We start from the raw sequence: 18,445 nt of genomic DNA, 5'->3' as shown, positions 1-18,445 counted from the left end.
AGAACTTCATTCAATTCAGTTACTTCTCCTGATAGAGGAGAATAGAGTTCACCAGCAGCTTTCACACTTTCCAAAGCACCAAACTGCTCTTGTTTGATTAACTTTGTCCCAACCTCAGGCAGACTACAGTAAACATCTTCCAAAGCTTCTTGTGCAAAATTGCTCATTCTCACTATTCCAACACGGTTCCCTTTTGGTATCCATTTATGTCTGTAAATTTACGCATGGAGAGCAGAACATGGTTGTCCACAGCATCTAGATGTTCACTGCCCACAGCCCCTAAAGCTGTGGTGGGCAGGGAAAGGTAGGCACCCATGCAATGGAGTGCAGGCTGCTGACCCTAGGCCCCAGGCTCTGCTGTGTGCATGCTCAGTCGTGTCTGACTCTTTGTAACCTATATGGACTGTAGCCAGCCCGGCTCCTCTGTCCATGGAATTTTCCAGGCAAGAATATTGGAGTGGGTTGCCATTTCTTCATCCAGGGGATCTCCTCAACACAGGGATCAAACCCATCCTCTGTGTCTCCTCCATTAACAGGTGGATTCTTTTACCACTGAGCCACCTGGGAAACCCCATTCTCTGTGGGGCCCTTCAACATATTTTTGTTTCAGCATTTCCTTTTTTATTTTTATGAACTGTTGCTGTAGGAGGTCATCAAAAGGATGTGACTGCTGGTTGACCCTAGAGCTGGACCAGGGCAATGGGAAGTTCCTCACCCCCTCCCCTGTCCTTGTAATGTACTCCTTGCTGTCTATTCCCTCGGTGGGAACTACTCTCAAAGATGTAGCCTTGGGAGAGCACTATATTGTTGAGAGGATCTGGACTGTGCAGGTGACTGAACCTTGTTTTAAGCCCTCTGCATAAACTTTAAGATTCTAGAGGGCAGGTGTAGGGTGTCTACTTGTTACCCACCTGGGTCCTTGGGCTCTTTAATCAATACAAATTGATAACAGGCCAGAGAAGGAGTTCCGGCAAAGCTTTATGGTGGCCTGTCATGCCACAGGAGGGGAAGGAAACAGCTAACAGGTGCCCTTGCTGGTTCCCTGGGGATTGGGGCGAGCTGGTTTCTTAAATAGGGTGTGTGTTGGCGGGGGTAGTGGAGGATGGGTGAGTTGACCAGAAGGAGGGGCTTAGGTAGTCTGCTCGCAACATTGGTGTTGCTCAGCACAGGGATCATGCTCAGTACCCTGCTTTTGCTTCCACACCTCCCTGCAGTTGGGTTTTGGCTTTTTCCTATCTTGTTCCTGATTTGCCCCGACTGCATATGTGTGCAGTTATTTTTGGTCCCTTATAATTTCTTTGAATCTGTTGCTGGAGGAGTAGATGTCTGTTTAGGTGCACATACTGCAGCCAAGGGTCCCAGGCCCCAGCCTGTCTCATGCTCCTGGTGCTGCCACCCAAGACAAGCCTGGTAAGTGAGTTAGTTCTCTTACTTGGTTAACCTGAAACCTACCAGTCTGGGATAGCCTGCCTCTCTCTTTGGTTTCTTTTTGCACTCTGTGTGTGGGTACCAGTTTGTGAACCAACAACTATACTTGATTCCTTTCTGTAAGCAACGATGGAACTAGTACAATTTTAATTTCTCCATTTTAATATCTTTCTATTATTTTGCCATGCAGTTTTTCTATTGAATATATTTTTTATTAATGTTACCTTTATATCCTTAATATGCCATAATTACTTAATTTATTACACCTATAGAATATCTTTTGCTAACAGGTGATGAGATGAATAAATCCATGAGTATTCACTGCCTCTCTTCCCTTTCCCTATCAACTTTCTTTACATATTCTTTTTGTCCATTTATATTCTCTTTTGTATAGCTTCCAGATTATTTTAATTTTATGATAAAATGAATTCAATACTCATTCATTCTTGTGACACAGTTTTTCATTTAATTCTTTGGTAATTCCTATAGAAAAGTCTTGAAATATATTTTAATTTTTCATTAAACTTTTTTTCACTTGTCTTTATATTTGGACCAGAGTTTTGTTATATATCCCAGTTTCTTCAGACTTTTTTCTTCATTGCTTTGTAGTCTCCTCATATTATAAATTGCTTCAGAAAAGCCTGAAGTCTGTTAAATTTTTAGTTGTTTTCTGATGATATTTTTTGTTGGTTGTACAAAGTATTCTTTACTCAAATTTGAAATTTGACAGTTTTTAGTAGATTATGTTTTTCTGCTGATTGTATATATAACTTAAGTACATTTATGTTCTAGTTTTTGGTTGTGTTGTCTTTCTTAGCATTTCTTCACATGTTTTGGAGTTTTGTTCAAAAGGTTAATTTTGAATTGATATTTCTTCACATTTCTCTTCTGTTCCCACTCTTCCCTTCCTACGGGTTTGCTACTGCTGCTGCTAAGTCACTTCAGTCGTGTCTGACTCGATGCGACCCCATAGAAGGCAGCCCACCAGGCTCTGCCGTCCCTGGGATTCTCCAGGCAAGAATACTGGAGTGGGTTGCCATTTGCTTCTCCAATGCATGAAAGTGAAAAGTGAAAGTGAGGTCGCTCAGTCGTGCCCGACTCTTAGCGACCCCATGGACTGGAGCCTACCAGGCTCCTCTGTCCATGGGATTTTCCAGGCAAGAGTACTGGAGTGGGGAGCCATTGCCTTCTCCACTACGGGTTTAGTGATTGAATTTTAGGACTGCAGTCCATGAGCAGGTCTCATTATTCATTTTGTGGTTCCTGCTTCTAAGTGATATTGGAGAATTCACAGCTGTGATCACTGAGCCATTGGAGTGCTTGGTTAATTTTTGGTTGAGAGACTGTGCTTATATTTTTGATGTCTCTAGGCCTTAAGTAACTATGATTTCTCACAATTGAGACTTGACACTCAATACTGCATTATTTACATGGTAGCAATATTGACCATTTGCACCAGATAATTCTTTGCTGTGGGGGACTTTTTGTGTCTGTTTGTGTGATAGAATGTTTCACAGAATCTCTAGTCTCTATACACTAGATATGAGTAGCATCTTTACATCCCTAGTTCTGACAATCAGAATACTTCCTGTCATTGCCAAGTGTTTCCTGTGGGACAAAAGCACCTCCAGTAGAGAACCACTGTTTTAGGCAAGTGGTGGGAATTTAATTTTTTATCCAAAAAGGGAAATAGCCCCACCAAAGTCTCTTGCTTCAAGTAATAGCCAGGTTTCTGTCTCTTTCCCTGCATGCTGTGCATGCTAAGTCACTTCTTTTGTGTCTGACTCTTTGTGACTCTATGGACTGTAGCAACCAGGCTCCTCTGTCTGTGGGATTTTCCAGGCAAGAACACTGGAGTGGGTTGCCATTTCCTTCTCCAGGGAATCTTCCTGACCCAGGGATTGAACCTGCTATCTCTTATGTCTTCTGCATTGGCAGGCAGGTTCTTTACCACTAGTGCCCACTTCCACTGGGAAGCCCACTTCCCTGCATGCTCCATGTGTGCTAAGTCACTTCAGTGGTGTTTGATTCTTTGCATGGACTGTAGCCCGCCAGGCTCCTCTATCCATGGGACTCTCCAGGCAAGGATACTGGAGTGGGTTGCCATTTCCTTCTCCCTGCATGCTAGTCACTCTTTTTTTCAGACCTAGAGGTCTGCAGCTCATGACTTTAGCCTGGCTGAGTGCTTTTTATTTTTACTCCTTTTCATTAAAGAAGTGTTTATCTTGATTTTGAGATGTCTGTAACTATTTTCACCTTTGTGTATTATTGTTCATTGCTTGGAGCAAATAGGTTGCATCAAAGTCAGAACTAATGGAGCTATCTTTACTGGAAATCTTCACCACTGTTACATTTATAGGGTGGTGAGTATACTTGTACTCCAGTTCTGTCACCTCTAAAATAGCAGATAAAATAAGAGTGGTAAGTGAAAGCTAGTATCATGTTCTTGAGTTATGATACTCCTCTGTCCACCATCATCCATTTCACCCACCATTCCCAACATGCTAGATTGTTCCTATTAGTACACAGAAAACTCTTATTCTGGTTTAACCAAAATACCCCATGTAATCTGCCTTTGACCTATCTCTCTGACATCATCTGGTAACCACTATAATCACAGGAGGATTCTCTTTCTCTTTCTCCCAAGTTAAACTTGCTTTTCTTTTTTTTAATTCATACATATACCCATCTTTAATTTTCCAAAGAAAATTGTACAAGTTTGCACAAATTGCTTTCAACAAAGGATTAGTTTATACATTTTAAAAAAGATGGTAGATGGCAGAGATTGAAAAAAAAAGAACCCAAAGACTATTTCTAGAAAAGCTACAAGTTCATTCCATTTTAGAACACTGTGGGATCTTTCAATATCTTTGTTCAATTTGTTTCTCTTGGTTACTTAAATGTCAGTTTAAATATCACCTTCAGCAGACAGTAACTATCCAATCAAACATATCTGCTCAATTATTCTCTTACATTGCCCTATTTTAGTTCTCTCTGTATAAGCTTCTACTCACTAATATTCTTTTACATATGTATTTGTTTATTTTTCATTTCTGTCTACTATAATGTAAACTCTTTGAGGGCAAAGACCTTCTAGTTTTTGTTTAGTGTACTATATTTTTAGCAACACCAATAAACCTGACACATAGAAATAAATGATATTTACTGTATAATAAATGTAAAAATGCTATGCTTGAATACTGTTGATCTGTTTCTTTAGTAAAATTATCCTGAAAGGATACTTGAAGTACACTCTCATTCTCAACAAAGGTTTTATTGTAATTGCTTAATAAATATATTAAATGTGACACCAGTCCCATTTTGTCATATCCTAGGCCCATTTTCATGGGGAAATGAGCAAATGATCTCTGGTGTAAATGTCTTACAAAGATAATGTTATCTAAGAGACAAGCTTAAACGCTAATTGAAGTTGCTTCAGTAGTTGGTGGCTGGCTTTTTTGAACTTGGTTTAGAGGTCACGTATTTATTCTTCAGGGCACTGTATGTTGAAGCATTTAATTGGACTTAAAAGTTTTGTATATCTTTTTGCTATTTATAAAAATTATTAATTATAAAAACTGTATAAATTGTTCTAAGGAGCTAGCTTGGAAAATATGTGTGTGCTTATTAGAGAATAGATTAGATCATGCATCCTTTCAGTTTAGTTCAGTCGCTCAGTCATGTCTGACTCTTTGAGACCCCATGGACTGCAGCACGCCAGGCTTCCCTGTCCATCATCAACTCACAGAGCTTACTCAAACTCCCGTCCATCAAGTCAGTGATTTCACCATCTCATCCTCCATAGTCCCCTTCTCTTCCTGCCTTCAATCTTTCCCAGCAGCAGGGTCTTTTCCAATGAATCAGTTCTTCTCATCAGGTGGCCAAAGTATTGGAGTTTCAGCTTCAGCATCAGTCCTTCAAATGGATATTCAGGACTGATTTCCTTTAGGATGGACTGGTTGGATCTCCTTGCAGTCCAAGGGACTCTCAAGAATCCTCTCCAACACCACAGTTCAAAAGTATCAATTCTTAGGTGCTTAGCTTTCTTTATAGAACAGCTCTCACATCCATACATGACTACTGGAAAAACCATAGCTTTTTTCTAGATGGACCTTTGTCAGCAAAGTAATGTCTCTGCTTTTTAATATGCTGTCTAGTTTTTCTTCCAAGGTGCAAGCGTCTTTCAATTTCATGGCCACAGTCACCATCTGCAGTGATTTTGGAGTCCAAGAAAGTAAAGTCTGTCACTGTTTCTGTTCTTTCCGCATCTACTTGCCACAAAGTGATGGGACTGGAAACCATGATGTTCGTTTTTGAATATTGAGTTTTAAGCCAGCTTTTTCAGTCTCCTCTTTCACTTTCATCAATAGGCTCTTTAGATCCTCTTTGCTTTCTTCCATAAGGGTGGTCTCATCTGAATATAGGAGGTTATTGATATTTCTCCAGGCAATCTTGATTCCAGCTTGTGCTTCATCCAGCCTGGCATTTTGCATGATGTACTCTGCATATAAGTTAAATAAGCAGGGTAACAATATGCAGCCTTAACGTATTCCTTTCCCAATATGGAGCCAGTCTGTAGTTCCATGTATCATTCTAATTGTTGCTTCCTGACCTGCATACGGGTTTCTCTGGAGACAGGTCAGGTGGTCTGGTATTCCCATCTCTTTAAGAATGTTCCACAGTTTATTGTGATCCACACAGTCAAAGGCTTTGGCATAGTCAATAAAGCAGGAGTAGATGTTTTACTGGAACTCTCTTGCTTTTTCCATGATCCAAAGGATGTTGGCAATTTGATATATAGTTCCTTTGCCTTTTCTAAATCCAGTTTGAACATCTGAAAGTTTTCAGTTCACGTACTGTTGAAGCCTGGCTTAAAAAATTTTGAGCATTACTTTGCTAGCATGTGAGATGAATGCAGTTGTGCATTTGTGCAATTCTTTGGCATTGCTTTTCTTTGGGATTGGAATGAAAATGGACCTTTTCCAGTCCTGTGGTCACTGCTGAGTTTTCCAAATTTGCTGACATTGAGTGCAGCACTCTTACAGCATTATCTTTTAGGATTTGAAATAGCTCAACTGGGATTCCATCACCTCCACTAGCTTTGTTTATAGTGATGCTTCCTAAGGCCCACTTGACTTCACATTCCAGATTGTCTGACTCTAGTTGAGTGATCACACAATGGTGGTTATCTGGGTCATTAAGATCTTTTTTGTACAGTTCTTCTGTGTATTCTTGCCACCTCTTCTTAATATCTTCTGTTTCTGTTAGGTCCATACTGTTTCTGTCATTTATTGCACCTGTCTTTGCATGAAAAGTTCCCTTGGCATCTCAGATTTTCTTGAAGAGATCTTTAGTTTTTCCCATTCTATTGTTTTCCTTTATTTCTTTGCACTGATCACTGAGGAAGGCTTTCTTATCTCCTCTTGCTATTGTTTGGAACACTACATTCAGATGGGTGTATCTTTCCTTTTCTCCTTTGCCTTTAGCTTCTCTTCTTTTCACAGCTATTTGTAAGGCCTCCTCAGACAACCATTTTGCCTTTTTGCATTTCTTTTTCTTGGGGATGGTCTTAGTCAATGACTCCTGTATATGCATGCTTTAGTTACTGGCTTTTGTTCCAAATATTTTTGTGGTATTTTAACAAAGAAGTGTCTCAAGAAGAGAAAGGTATACAGGCCTGTGAAAACGAGGTTGTCAAGCCATGAAGTTAAATCTGTATTTCAGTTGATTTATCTGGAAAATGGTACTAATAATACTTAATCTCTTCTGACTTTAGATGATGACTGTGATAATCAAATTAAATAAATGTATAAGTGCTTTGAACACAGCATGGTAAAAATGCAAGTTATTACTAGTAGCCACAACAAAATGACCACAGTAATATTGAGTTAGCTTTAGGATATTGAATAAAGGCTGTAATTCCACGGGTGGCATTTCCTTTCTGTCCTTTGAGAGATGATGCCACTGTTTTGAAGAGCTCAAGGACCCATAGCCCTCCAGATTTTCAGTGTGTACTGGATACCATTTGGTGGGCCAGCATTTGATCATGATAACCGCTTGGTAACCATAAGTAGTGTCTTTCTCCGTATTACTTTCACTGGTAAAGTTTGTTTCAGTTTATAACTTAGTTCTAAGAATGCTGATTACAGCGCTGACAGTGCCTCAAGTTTCCTATTCTATTCTTTCCTCCTTTTCTTCTTTCCGGCAGTATGAGTTTAAACTCCTTCCCAAAGGTTTTGAGTGAAGCTGATATGATTAGGTTTGTTTCTGGAATTTAGACGGTAATCAAGAGTAAAAAAGTTACTGCCAGAAGTCTTACTTAGAATATATGATATCTGCAGCAAACTCTAGATGTAGACTGTGCCCTCAGCAGTACTCTTCTGTGATGTAGAACTGTTTGAGAGAAAAGAAGTCATGGATTCCTAGGTATAAGAATTGCATTTTGTTTTACAACTCAGTGGTATATCCATACAACTTCCAAACAAATGAGTTAGTTCAGTAATCACCTGAAAAACTATGAAAATAATGACATTAATAATGTGAGTTTCTCTTATTTTGTTCTTGCCGGTACACACACTTACAAACATATGTGTAATTTTTAGACAATTGAGAAGGTTAAGCTAATGGTGAAAATTCTTTTCTCTAAAGATGTTCTTTGACAGGGTCTGGATGGCAAAAATGAAACAATATCATTAAATAAGGCAAATTTATTCAGCACCAATAGTATTTTAGGGTAAAAAAATGTTTATTATAATGATTTTAATAATGCAAATTTACCTGTTAAAAAACTAATTTTTATTACAAAGTATTTTTTCTTTATATTTACTGACACAATATTGGTATCTGTCCATAATTTCTGAGCAATTTTGACATATGTCATAGCATATGAAAAACTGAGTCTTTTAAATGTACAATTTAATGGTCTGTTATTGTGTTAACAGGTTTTATAACCATTAACTGTTGTCTGATTCTAGAATATTTCTATCACCTTGAAACAAAACTCCCATTAGCACTAACTCCCCATTCTCTCCTTCTCTCAGCTCCTGACAACCACTAACCTTTCTCACCCTATGGATGTACCTATTCTGGCCATTTAATAAAAAAGAGATCATACAATATTTGGCCTTTGTGATTGACTCCCTGCACTTAGCATAATGTATTTAGTGTTTATCATTGACTTACTGATAGTTTATGTCATCACTTTATTCCTTTTTAATGACTGAATAATAACATATCAACATTTCATTCCTTTGTATGGCTGAATAATATTCTGTTGTATAAGAATGATTTATTTTTCCAATCATCAGTTGATGGCATTAAGATGTGCATTTTCCTGGCTATTATAAGTAATGTTACCATGAGCATTAGTATACAGGTTTTTGTGTGGACATATGTTTCCAGTTCTCCTGAATGTGTATCTAGGAATAGAATTCTGAGTTATATGAAAACACTATGTTTAACTTTTAGTGAAACTGCCAAACTGTTTTCTAAGTGGAGGTGTCATTTTACAATTCCATGAACAATTTATGAAATCCTTGCCAGTACTTGTTTTTTTTATTGTTTGTTTGTTTTTTCTTTTAGCAATCTTAGTCAATGTGACGTACTGTCTATGGTTTTGATTTGTAGTACCATGATAACTACTGATGTTGAACATTCCTCGGGAGGATATCTTCCTTGGAGAAATGGTTATTCAGATCCTTTGCTTGGGTTATTTAGCTTTTAATGGTGGATTTCCAAGTCCTTTATATAGTCTGCATGCAAAACGTTTATCAGATATAAAATTTGTACATATTTTATCATTTTCTTTTTTTTTAATTTTATTTTATTTTTAAACTTTACAATATTGTATTAGTTTTGCCAAACATCGAAATGAATCCACCACAGGTATACCCGTGCTGCCCATCCTGAACCCTCCTCCCTCCTCCCTCCCCATACCCTCCCTCTGGATCGTCCCAGTGCACCAGCCCCAAGCATCTAGTATCGTGCATCGAACCTGGACTGGCAACTTGTTTCATACATGATATTATACCTGTTTTAATGCCATTCTCCCAAATCTCCCCACCCTCTCCCTCTCCCACAGAGTCCATAAGACTGATCTATACATCAGTGTCTCTTTTGCTGTCTCGTACACAGGGTTATTGTTACCCTCTTTCTAAATTCCATATATATGCGTTAGTATACTGTATTGGTGTTTTTCTTTCTGGCTTACTTCACTCTGTATAATAGGCTCCAGTTTCATCCACCTCATTAGAACTGATTCAAATGTATTCTTTCTAATGGCTGAGTAATACTCCATTGTGTATATGTACCACAGCTTTCTTATCCATTCATCTGCTGATGGGCATCTAGGTTGCTTCCATGTCCTGGCTATTATAAACAGTGCTGCGATGAACATTGGGGTACACGTGTCTCTTTCAATTCTGGTTTCCTCAGTGTGTATGCCCAGCAGTGGGATTGCTGGATCATAAGGCAGTTCTATTTCTAGTTTTTTAAGGACTCTCCACACTGTTCTCCATAGTGGCTGTACTAGTTTGCATTCCCACCAACAGTGTAAGAGGATTCCCTTTTCTCCACACGCTCTCCAGCATTTATTGTTTGTAGACTTTTGGATCGCAGGCATTCTGACTGGTGTGAAATGGTACCTCATAGTGGTTTTGATTTGCATTTCTCTGATAATGAGTGATGTTGAGCATCTTTTCATGTGTTTGTTAGCCATCTGTATGTCTTCTTTGGAGAAATGTCTATTTAGTTTTCTATGGATTGTCTTTTCACTCCCTTGATAGTGTGATTTAAAAAATAACTGTGATATAACTGATATAACATTATATTGGTTTCAGGTATACAACATAATGATTTAATATTTTTACATATTGGGAAATGATCACCACAGTAAGTCTATTGATAGCATGCTTTGAACAAAACGTTTTAATTTTGATAATCTCTGATTTGTCTAATTTTTCTTTTTTGCTTGTGTTTTTGGTTTTCATTTCCAAGAAATCATTGCCAAATCAAAGATAAAAGAGATTTACTCTGAAGATTTGACTAAGAGTTTTATGGCCTTAGAGATTCTTCCATTTGGGTCTATGATTCATTTTAAGTTAATATTTGTATATTTTGTGAGGTTCAAACTCTTTGCGATCCCATGAACCACAGCATGCCAGGCCTCCCTGTCCATCACCAACTCCCGGAGTCCACCCAAACCCATGTCCATCGAGTCGATGATGCCATCCAACCATCTCATCCTCTGTCGCCCTCTTCTCCTCCTGCCCTCAATCTTTCCCAGCATCAGGGTCTTTTCCAATGAGTCAGCTCTTTGCATGAGGTGGCCAAAGTATTGGAGTTTCAGCTTCAACATCAGTCCTTCCAATGAACACTCAGGACTGATCTCCTTTAGGATGGACTGGTTGGATCTCCTTGCAGTCCAAAGAACTCTCAAGAGTCTTCTCCAACATCACACTTCAAAATCATCAATTCTTTGGCACTCAGCTTTCTTTATAGTCCAACTCTCACATCCATACATGACCACTGGAAAAACCATAACCTTGACTAGATGGACCTTTGTTGGCAAAGTAATGTCTCTGCTTTTGAATATGCTATCTAGGTTGGTCATAACTTTCCTTCCAAGGAGTAAGCGTCTTTTAATTTCATGGCTGCAATCACCATCTGCAGTGATTTTGGAGCCCAGAAAAACAAAGTCTGACACTGTTTCCACTGTTTCCCCATCTATATCCCATGAAGTGATGGGACCAGATGCCATGATCTTAGTTTTCTGAATGCTGAGCTTTAAGCCAACTTTTCCACTCTCCTCTTTCACTTTTATCAAGAGTTTCTTTAGTTCTTCTTCACTTTCTGCCATAAGGGTGGTGTCATCTTCATATCTGAGATTATTGATATTTCTCCCAGCAATCTTGATTCCAGCTTGTGCTTCCTCCAGCCCAGTGTTTCTCAGGATGTACTCTGCATATAAGTTAAATAAGCAGGGTGATAATATACAGCCTTGACGTACTCCTTTTCCTATTTGGAACCATCTGTTGTTCCATGTCCAGTTCTAACTGTTGTTTTCTGACCTGCATACAGGTTTCTCAAGAGGCAGGTCAGGTGGTCTGGTATTCCCATCTCTTTCAGAATTTTCCACAGTTTATTGTGATCCACACAGTCAAAGGCTTTGGCATAGTCAATAATTCAGAAATGGATGTTCTTCTGGAACTCTCTAGCTTTTTTGATGATCCAGTAGATGTTGGCAATTTGATTTCTGGTTCCTCTGCCTTTCCTAAAATCAGCTTGAACATCTGGAAGTTCATGTTTCACATATTGCTGGAGCCTGGTTTGGAGAATTTTAAGTATTACTTTACTAGCATGTGAGATGAGTGCAATTCTGGAGTAGTTTGAGCATTCTTTGGCATTGACTTTCTTTGGGATTGGAATGAAAATTGACCTTTTCCAGTCCCATGGCCACTGCTGAGTTTTCCAAATGTGCTGGCATATTGAGTGCAGCACTTTCACAGCATCATCTTTCAGGATTTGGAATAGCTCAACTGGAATTCCATCACCTCCCCTATATTTGTTCCTAGTGATGCTTCCTAAGGCCCACTTGACTTCACATTCCAGGATGACTGGCTCTAGGTCAGTGATCACACCATCATGATTATCTGGGCTGTGAAGATCTTTTTTGTACAGTTCTTCTGTGTTTTCTTGCTACCTCTTCTCAATATTTTCTGGTTCTGTTAGGTCCCTACCATTTCTGTCCTTTATCGAGCCCATCTTTGCATGAAATGTTCCCTTGGTATCTCTCATTTTCTTGAAGAGATCTCTAGTCTTTACTGTGTTCTATTGTTTTCCTCTATTTCTTTGCACTGATCACTGGGGAAGGCTTTCTTATTTCTCCTTGCTATTCTTTGGAACTCTGCATTCAAATGGGTGTATTTTTCTTTTCTCCTTTGCTTTTTGCTTCCCTTCCTTTCACAGCTATTTGTAAGGCCTCCTCAGACAGCCATTTTGGTTTTTGCACTTCTTTTTCTTGAGGATGGTCTTGATTCCTGTCTCCTGTACAATGTCACTAACCTCCATCCTTAGTTCATCAGGCACGCTGTATAATAGATCTAGTCATTTAAATCTATTTCTCACTTCCATTGTATAGTCATAAGGGATTTGATTTAGATCATACCTGAATGGTCTAGAGGTTTTCTCTACTTTCTTCAATTTAAGCCTGAATTTGGCAATAAGGAGTTCATGATCTGAACTGTAGTCATCTCCTGGTCTTGCTTTTGCTGCCTGTATAGTTAGGTCACAGTTTTATTCTTTGCATGTATATTCAGTTATTTCTGTGCCATTCTCACCCTCTTCCCCTTCATTGAATTGACCCTTGCAAAAAATGTAAGAAATTATTTCTGTTCTCTCAACTCTATTGATATATGTTTAGCTTGACTACTGTAGCTTCATGATAAAATATCCCAGCTTTTTTGAGATAATAGATATATAACATTATGTGAGTTTGAGGTGTACAGTATGATAACATGATACATATATATGTTGTAAAATAATTACCACAGTAATGTTAGTTAGCACATCTATCACCTAATGTAATTATTATTGTCTTTTGTTGTGAGAACATTTAATATTTACTCTCTTAGCAGTTTTCAAGTATATAATACAGTATTGTTAATTATAGCCACCATGCTTTGTGTTAGATCCCTCATAACTTATTTGTCTTATAAATGGAAATTTATACCTTTTGACCATCATCTCCCTACTTTCCCCAACTCCCTGTCCCTGGCAACAACTATTCTACTGTTTCTATGAATCTGGCTTTTAACATTTAGTATAGTATTTGTCTCTCTGTCTGACTAATGTCAAGTACCATAATGCACTCAAAGTTTATCCATGTGGCCACATGTTGAAGGACTTTCTTCCTTCTTGTAAATAAATATTTTTTCTTTAGCAGATTCTTTACAAGCTGAACTGCCAGGGAAGCCACATAGTATTTGTCTTTCTCTGTCTGATTTATGTCACATACCATAATACCCTCAAGGTCTACGCATGTTGACACATGTGGCAGGTTTTCCTTCCTCCTTATGAATGAATAATATTCCTTTATAGGTATATGCATATATGTCACATTTTCTTTAGCATTCACCTGTTGATAAACACTTAAGTTGTTTCCATGTTTTGGCTGTTGTGAATAATGTTGTGATGAACATGGGAGTGAAGATATCTCCTTGAGGTTGTAATTCCATTCATTTCAGAAATATAACCCAAAATGGATTGTTGGGTCATATGGCAGTTCTAGTTTTGTGAGGGACCTCCATACTGTTTTCTATAATGGCTACATCAATTAACATTCTCACTTTCAGAGCTCCAAGTTTCCCTTTTCTCCATATCCTTAACATCATCATCTGTTATCTCTTGTCATTTTGATAATACCCATTCCAACATATGTGAGTGATATATCATTATGGCTTTGATTCCCATATAATTAATGATGTAGAACCTCTTTTCAAGTAGTTATTGCCCGTTTGTATGTCTTCAGGTCCTCTGCTCACTTTAACTTGCATTGTATTTGTATGTATGTGTGCTGTTCTATAAGTTCACTATGCATTTTGAATATTAACCCCTTGTCAGCTATATGGTTTGTTAATATTTTCTCCCATTCTGTAGGTTGCTTATTCATTTTGTTGATTTGTATTGCTGTGCAGAAGTTTTTTTATTTGATATAGACCCATCTGTTTGTTTTTGCTTTTGTTGCTTGTGCTTTTTGTGTCATACACAAAAAACTGTTGTCATATTCAAAAAGTTGTTCCCAAGACTAATATCAAGGAACGTTTTCTCTGTTTTCTTCTAGGCATTTTACATCAGATCTTAAGTGTATAATTCATTTCAGTTAATTTTTGTGCGGTGTGCATGACAGAAGTTCAATTTTATTCTTTTGCATGTGGATATTCAGTTTTCTCAACATCATTTATTGAAATGACTTTTCTCTGTTGAGTATTTTTGGCTCCTTTATTATTTGACCTTATAAACATGGATTTGTTTCTGGGCTTTCAGTCTGGTTCCATTGGTCTATGTGTTTGTTTTAGTGCCATTACCATATTGTTTTCATTATGATAGTTTTGATGTATAGTTTGAATTCAGGAAATGTTGTATTCTCAGATTTATTCTTCCTTCTCAAGATTGCTTTGACTATTTGAGGTCTGTATAAATAGTTATTTGGCTATTTATTCTGTACAAATTTTAGGATTGTCTTCTATTTCTGGGGAAAAAAAAAACACTGGAAGTTTGATAGGGATTTCATTGAATCTATGGATGGCTTTGAGTTATATGCACATTTTAATAGTATTAATTCTTCTGATCTATGAACAAGGAATTTCATCATTTCATTTGTGTCTTCAGTTTCTTTTATCAGTGTCTTATAGTTTTCAGTGTGTATGTCTTTCATCTCCTTGGTTAAATTTACTCCCAAGTATTCTATTGTTTTTGAAACTGTTGTAAATAGGATCATTTTCTTTATTACTCTTTTAGGTATTTTGTTGTTAGTGTTACAAATTCAACATTTTTTGTATGTTGATTTTGTATCCTGCAACTTTACTAAATATGTGTATTAGTTCTAACAATAGATGAAATCTTTAGGATTTTCTATATATAGGATTATGTCATTAGCAAACAGATATAATTTTACTTCTTTTTTTCCCCAATTTTCTTGTCTTTTTCTTGCTAATTACCAATTACTCTGCTCTGGCTAACATGCCTGTTACTATGTTGGAGTGGTGAGAGAAGACATGTTGTCTTCTTTCTGGTCTCATAGGAAAAGCTTTTAGCTTTTCACCATTGAATATGATATATATAGGTTTGTCATATATGGCCTTTATTATGTTGAGGTATGTTATATCCAATTTGTTGAGAGTTTAATCATGGAATGATTTGTTTTCTTCATCTACTGAGAACATCTTATGAATTTTATCCTTCATTCTATAATGTGTATGCTTGTTTATTTGCATGTATTGAATCCCACTTGTTCATGGTGTATGATCCTTTTTATATAATATTGAATTTGATTTGTTGGTATTCTGCTGAGAACTTTTCCATCTATATTCATTGTGGGTATTGACTATACTTTTCTTCTCTTGTAGTGTCCTTACCTGGCTTTTAGTATCAGAGTAATTATGGCCTTGCAAAATGGGTTTGGAAGTGTTCCCTCCTTTTCAATTTCTGGAAGAGTTTGAGAAGGACTAGCATTAATTCTGTTTTAAATGTTTGGCAGAATTTGCAAGTGAAGCCACCTAGTCCTGGGTTTTTCTTTGTTGGATATTTTTGATTACTGATTCATTCTCCTTAGTCTTTATTGATATGTTCAGATTTTCTATTTCTTCCTAATCCACTCTTAGTAAGTTGTATATTTCTAGACATTTATTTATTTTCTTCTAGGTTATCTACCTAGTTATCCACCTATAATCCAAGCTGCTTATACACCAGTTTTGTGTATAATTGTTCATAGTAACCTCTTTTAATCCTATTCCTGTGGTGTCGATTGTTATGTCTCCTCTTTCATTTATAATTTTATTTGATTCTGTTTTCTTTTTTCTTGATTAAGTCTAGCTGAAGTTTTAGCTAGAAGATTGTAATAATAATTTTGTTTATAAAAAAATCAGCTCAGTTTCATTGGTTTTTGGTTTTGGTTATGTTGGTTTTCTACTCTTTATTTCATTTGTTTGCTTACTCCTAAGAATATGTGGAAGGAACTAACATAAAATAGGTAGAAATCTAAGTTTTAAAAAATGTTAAGTAATTAATAACCCTAAGAAAAAAAAAGAATTGCATGAGAAGAAATGCATAATAGTATACTAGTTGGTTTGCAATAAACAATATTTATGCAATAGTGATGATGTAAGTCATAAATATTAATTTCAGCAAAGGTAAATTAACTATATCATAGAAAGGAGGAAGGTAAATGAGAGTGGTAGTAAAAAAAAGTTAATATATCTATTGTAATAGGAAATGGATTATTTCCTATTTGTGCAAAGCAAGTTATAACAGTTTGATTGTATTAATTGGCAGTATGAAGAGAAACATCAAAAGAAACAGCTGAAGATTTGAAAAGGAGCCTCTCTTGGAATAAGGACTGGGGTGGAAGCTGCTTTTCATTGTGAGCCTTATAGAATAATTTTACTTCATAATATAAAATATATATTTAAAAAACCCATCTTAAGTAATGTAGATTCATCTGTACCTCTTACAGTTTGATTCTTAGTGGAATCATTGTCATCATTATCATTATCATCATTTTCATCATCATCAGTAACATCTGTATAACTTACAGGCATAAAATTTTCCCACATTTATCATTTCCATTTCCATCAATCTTCATTAGTCTGTGAGTTCAGTAGAACATATTTCTATATCTCCAAGTTTTACCATAAAGAAATTTAGACAATGAGACTTGCTAAAAGTTGAAAAATTAGTAAGTGGTAAGTCAGTAACTAACAAGTGGTAATCCTTAAATTCAGAATGTTTCAGAGTGATTTCTTTTTATTGTAACTATGTCTCTCCATAGTCCTTTACTGGTAATATAGAGATTAATATTTGTATTTTAACTTACCTTGGAAATATTTAAGAACTTTACATAGAGTTCATGTACTAGAACCTCAAAATTTTATCCATTTCTTCTCTGGTGGCTCAGTCTGCCTGGAATGCGGGAGACCCAGGTTCAATCCCTGGGTTGGAAAGATCCCCTGGAGAAATGGCAACCCACTCCAGCATTCTTGCCTGGAGAATTCCATGGACAGAGGAGCCTGCTGTGCTACAGTCCATGGGACCACAAAGAGTCGGACATGACTGAGTGGCTAACACTTTCTTTCAATAGGTAAGAAAAGAATTGGGAAAAAGCATTTTAATTTTTTTTCCATTTTTCTTTTATTCTCTCAAAAAACTCTTGGCACAAAAACAAACTGGTGATGGCTGTCACAGGTTTTCTAAAAAAACACTTTGGAGAACTTCATTATTTCTATTAATACAACTATTATTAATAACAACAATAATCATGTTGTGCCCTTCTCCACAGCCTCTTGTCCAGGGATCTCAGAATGCTTTTCAAACATTAATTAAAAATCCTCTCATCATCCCTGTGAGTTCCTAGGGCAAGGAGAGAGGAGGAAATGATATCTGCTCTGATGTTAATTAAGCTCTCCCTTGGCTTGCAAACTAGGTAAATAGCTTTTCTTCCCCCCGCCCTGCGCCCCCCCCCCCCCCAACAAACAAGGCTGCTCTCTACGATGATGATCACAGATGCTCACAAGAGAGGGGAGAGATGACTTCCACTGGGTATAGAGGAGATGGAATGACATACTTGGCAGACTTGGCTGCCAAGGCTTTACTTTCTAGCAGTGGTTTCCCAAACCCCGGGCCATCAGCAGCATCGCCTTAGGGGCTTTGCAAATATACCTGTATATGGGCCATTAATACCCCCTTTATACAGGTCTGATTTCATAGATAAGGAACAGGGTTCAGGAATCTGTGTTTTCAAAAATTTCCCTCTACATTTTGAGAATAATCATGTTTAAGTGGCATTTTTACTACTGGTTTCTTTCAAATAGTAAAGATGTCTTTTCTTGCCCTTTGCTTTCTTCCTGTTTAATAGTTTGAGAATATGCATGTATATTGAGACCAGAGGTTCTCAAATTGTGGTCCTTGGATCTTTTTCTAATCTGAAGTACCTGGGAAACTTGTTACAATACAGATATGTTGAAATACATTGTTCTTGCACAAGTTTATATTTTTCTCAGGGAGATAAAACACATTCTTACCTCTAAGAAGTGAACAATGCCATCTCAGAAGCTGTAAAGATAGTAATAAATTTCTGGGCTTATGGGCCCTCAGTGCTGTGAATATAAAGCATGTGTTATACTCGATGTTAGCCTCTATGTACATTACTCCAGGATTCATAGGAGTTTAGTTCTGTAAACATATAGGGGACAATTCATTCTTATTTGGCTTATGCAGAGCTGGGGAAACTGAGTCTCAGTTCACT

General features: G+C 37.2%; 1 long non-coding RNA gene across 8 annotated transcripts in view; it reads left to right on the top strand.

Annotated features, from left to right (window-relative positions):
* LOC129650191 (uncharacterized) overlaps positions 1–18,445 on the top strand; it is a 191,418-nt gene that overhangs the window by 74,292 nt on the left and 98,681 nt on the right. Inside the window, exon 1 of one of the 8 annotated variants that reach the window (XR_008713673.1) lies at positions 1,031–1,410. The exons of 6 other annotated variants lie outside the window; for them this stretch is intronic. This is a non-coding gene — a long non-coding RNA (uncharacterized LOC129650191). Of the gene's footprint in view, positions 1–1,030; positions 1,411–18,445 lie in introns of those variants that run through there. One more of the 8 variants, XR_008713675.1, reaches the window with a different exon arrangement.

This window comes from Bubalus kerabau, chromosome 4 (genome assembly GCF_029407905.1).
Source record: "Bubalus kerabau isolate K-KA32 ecotype Philippines breed swamp buffalo chromosome 4, PCC_UOA_SB_1v2, whole genome shotgun sequence".
NCBI lineage: Eukaryota > Metazoa > Chordata > Mammalia > Artiodactyla > Bovidae > Bubalus > Bubalus kerabau.
Note: the sequence above shows the minus strand (reverse complement) of the source record. Positions and strands in the feature narration are given on the sequence as shown.